We start from the raw sequence: 4,555 nt of genomic DNA on the forward strand, positions 1-4,555 counted from the left end.
TATTTCTTGAGGAAGCCTCTCACGACCTCTCAAGTTCAGGTTAGGTGACCTTCTCTGATACCACTGCAGCAGCTGTATTTTCTTCCTCAGAGCACTCTTCACATCATGTTATTTCCTGGCTTTTTGCTTGTTTTTGCCTATCCCCATCTCTTCACTACTATGTTCCCAAAGTCAAGCACACAGAGTGTGTAGGACATTGTAGCCACTCACCAGATGGAATGAATCTCATGGGGGTAGGTGGAAATGGCTGAATATAATGTGAGAGGTGTTGTCCTTTCTGAACAATCTAATGAAATATGCAATGTATAGGTACCTAGAATCTAACAACTTATCCATCTTTAAAATTTTATTTCCAGTCCTTACTCTCAGTGCTGGTGAATGTCAACTATTTCAAGTTTTGCAGAAAAAACTGACAGTATGTCACAAGGGACTTCAAATATGCATATGATTTGAACCAAAAATTACTTCTAGAAGTAGGTCCTAAGGAAGTAAGTACAAATACAAATAGAGGAAGGATGTTCACTATACTGTTATTTATAGTAGGAAAAAATTAAATGTTTCCAGTAAGGGAATGTGTAAATAAGGGATCAGTCCTTTGATTGCACATTGTGCAGGCATGAGGGAAAAAAAACACACACTTTGGAAGAATATTTAAAGACTCAAGAACAATTTCATTCCATAATATTAAGTAAAAGAAGCAGAACTTTGGACATGGTTGATGTGCCACGGTGCCAGAGAGGTGGCAGCAAGGTGGTGGACAGGGAGTTTGGGGATGTGTGGCAAAGGAGTTTTCCATCAGGAATAAGAAATTTAAACAAAGGATGTGGTGACCTAACCATTTGCTTTCTTTTGCAGGGAGCATTCCTGATGGACAGGCTTTGCATTTCAAGAAAACTGGAGATTCAGCAAAATTACAAGAAATTGCTATGGTAGGAAAAGAAGGTTCAAACCTCATAGGAATCCCAATTCACAGATGGATGCCTTGATAATCTGAAACATCTCTAGTGAGATGAAGAGGAAAGCTCAGGAAGCAATTTAGAAAAGCTAATCAGCTTTTGTCAGAAGAACAAGTTGATCAGCCATTGCCAGAACTATCTAGCACTGACCAGGCTTTGTCTGAAGAACATTGCAGAGGTGACCAGCTCAGCCAGAACAGCATAGCAAAAGAGTAAACCTCATTACTATTCTAAAAAAAAAAAAAAAAGAAAAAAAAGAAAAATAAAGCATCAAATGGAAAAGCAGAAGAAAACCATGAATGAGTACAAGCTAAGTGTGCTGCTAAGAAACAAGAATTTCAGAGTAGAAAACGAGAGAGACAAAGTTCAAAGGCTCTACAAAATGAAAAAAAATGGAAGCGTTCAAAATGTTGAGCAAAAAGATTAAAAAGGGCCAACCAAACTTGAATTTACAAATGTAGTATCTTTAAAAAAAAATACAAGAAAAGAAACCTGTCAGATATTTTGTCCTTAATCAAGAGTGAACCTATCAGCTGTCTATTGAGTTCTTCTGCATATGTTATGTACCTCCAAACAATTAACTGAAGTTATCACCATAAACTGGAACGCTAAGCTACACTAAATATAACATGTCTAAGTATTTTTGTTCTTGTAAAGGAAAATTTTCTATATACGATCTACAGAATATACTTTGTTTCTTATTTATTTGCCTGTGAGGAAAGTTGGCCTGAAGAATGGAAAGGGCCTTCTATCTGGGTGACAGGTTTAAGCATGTAATGCTTTTGTATCACATGAAATTTGGGCCAAATCAAATGTTTTGAAAGTTAAAAAAAAAAAAAAAATCAGCTTGTGGGCAAAGGCAGCACTACTTTTGTGGTCCTGCAAATTTCCACTGTGGTCTGTTGGGTGGGTAGGATGTCCTGACTCTGGTCCTTCCCCATCAGCCTCTTCACCCCCTTCCCGAACAACTTCACTTCCTGTGTCCAGGCCAGTGAAGAGAGGGCAGGGAGGGCAGGGAGGGCAGGGAGACCCTCCCCCAGTATTAGCGGACCACGTAAGGAGAAGTCCTTCGTGCCATGGTCTTTTGGGGGCAGGGGGTGGCAGTAATCCTTCAGCGTTCATCTCCCTCTGGGGCAAGGTGGTGGAAAAGCACCCAGGCTCTTCTCTGGGCATGGGGGAAGGGCTCCAGAGTGCCTGCAGTGCCTCCCCGTCTCTGATGGTGTGTCCAGCGCTCAGACTGGTGTCAACTGTTGTTGTTTGTATGAGCAAAATTATCTTTACTAAACAGATTTAATAGTTGGGAAAAAAAAAGCAGCACACAACAAATTACACATTCTGTCTCTCTCTCTCTCTCACACACACACACACACACACATTGCATACACAAGAGAAAATATTGGTGGGAAAGATATCTATTTATTACTACCTGTGGATAATTGTTTATTTTATATACTATTTTGTATTTCCAAGCCCTCGTTAGGAGGCATACATTACTTTTAAAATCAGGAAAAAAAGTTAGGGTAATAACAAAATCCAAATTCTTATTTCTGTTTCCTTTTTTCAAACACCCAGATAAATAACATGGAACATGTAGCCTGGAAGAGAAAAAGCACATGGCTTTTTTCTCTCAGGATGTTCCAACTATGGCCATTAACAGACCTCAAAGGAGGTCTGGGCTACTTCCTCTTAAGTAATTGTTTTATTTATTTATTTATTTATTTATTTATTTATTTATTTAAATGTTTATTTTTGAGAGAGAGAGACAGAGTGTGAGCAGGGAGGGACAGAGAGAGAGAGAGAGAGAGAGAGAGAGAGAGAGAGAGAGAATCTGAAGCAGGCTCCAGGCTCTGAGCTGTCAGCACAGAGCCTCATGTGGGGCTCAAACGCATGAACTGTGAGATCATGACCTGAGCTGAAGTTGGACACTTAACCGACTGAGCCACCCAGGTGCCCCAAGTAATTGTTGTTATTAGAGCAGAAATAATGTGTGGAAAAGCAAAATTGGCAAAGTAGAAGGTATGTGCCTGTTTTACACATATAAACCCATAGAGAACCATTGTCACTTTCTGCAAATTGGCTTTCCCTCTCCTGTCTGCTCAGGACTAGTCCACAGTGGGTTGAAAACATACACATACCATTCTGTGGTAGTGTTCACTGTCCTTCCCTCACAGGGCATTCTGGGTTGTGACACATCTCTTCTCTTTTACACTCTTCCTTTTTTCTACCCCTCTCTCTATCCTCAGGTTACTCCACAAGGCTATTGCGAAAAGAATGAAATCAAAATATGTGGAACAGGGGCGCCTGGGTGGCGCAGTCGGTTAAGCGTCCGACTTCAGCCAGGTCACGATCTCGCGGTCCGTGAGTTCGAGCCCCGCGTCAGGCTCTGGGCTGACGGCTCGGAGCCTGGAGCCTGCTTCCGATTCTGTGTCTCCCTCTCTCTCTGCCCCTCCCCCGTTCATGCTCTGTCTCTCTCTGTCCCAAAAATAAATAAAAAACGTTGAAAAAAAAATTTTCAAAATATGTGGAACATTCTCAGTCCCTCAGAGGGTGGGTGGAATTAGAATAGAAATAATTATCTCAGTTTCCATTACTTTTCATGGAATGGAAGGTAAAGGTAAAGGAAATGTAAAGGGAAAGGGAAAGGAAAGGGAAAGGTAAATGGAAGGAAGGTAAAGGTTCCTAGTTGAGTGCCCACACTTTTGTCTTCAACATTTACTGTATGGCCTACTTTGTAAATTTGGTTTTAGATTTGGTGATATCAGGATTAATAACATTATGTTTTGTGCCAGTATATTTTATTTCACTGGGTTCTGAATAATCAGAGAACAGTATTTTCTAAATAACAATTGTATTCAATACCAATGAAAATATTCACGTGTTTGTATTAATAAAATATAAAAATCTGGGGCCAAATTTGTTTACTGAACCAATCATTTGGGATGACCTAGGAGTCAAATAGATTCAGTTTAATGTATTTTTAAACTAGGGCTGGTTTTTAGGAGTGTTTTCACTTAAACTATAATTAGATTATAGTTGTAAAGCCAATGAATATAATGCTACCAGTGTAGCTAATATAAATTCATGGCCATTACTTGTAAGCACATACCTTATTTTAATGTACAAGATTTGACATGATCTGAAAGTGTCTTGTCTCTCCATTTCTCTTTCACTGGAAATTCGTTAGGAATCCAAACCAACACTAAAGGAAACACAGAGAAAAAAAATAAACAGGACAATGTTCATGTAGAGATCAAGGGTTAACACATGACTCCAGGCCTCTTTTCATTTACTTGGTTGAAATTTATCTTAGTCCACACAGAAAATGATTAGTTTGATCTTTTCAACATTTATTTATTCAACAAGCCATGAGCCCAGGAGATGAACGGGGCTAGAATCCTGGCTCTATCCTTTAATAGTTGTGTAATCTTGGACAAGTTACTTATTTAACCTCTCCATGCCTCAGTTTCCTAAACTGTAAAATGAGGATAATATTAGTACCTAACTCATAGGGTTGTTGGGAGGGTGAAGTAAGCAGGTGCACACAAAAATCTTAGAAGACTCCTTGGCATGGAGTAAATACTCAATAAATTCTAGGTGTG

The 4,555-nt window shown here is 39.4% G+C and overlaps 1 pseudogene; it reads left to right on the forward strand.

Moving 5' to 3' along the window:
* The first annotated feature begins 848 nt into the window (after nt 1-848).
* On the forward strand, nt 849-1,480 carry LOC131486636 (thyroid transcription factor 1-associated protein 26-like; annotated as a pseudogene).
* Nucleotides 1,481-4,555: the final 3,075 nt, after the last annotated feature.

This window comes from Neofelis nebulosa, chromosome 10 (assembly GCF_028018385.1).
Source record: "Neofelis nebulosa isolate mNeoNeb1 chromosome 10, mNeoNeb1.pri, whole genome shotgun sequence".
Classification (NCBI taxonomy): domain Eukaryota; kingdom Metazoa; phylum Chordata; class Mammalia; order Carnivora; family Felidae; genus Neofelis; species Neofelis nebulosa.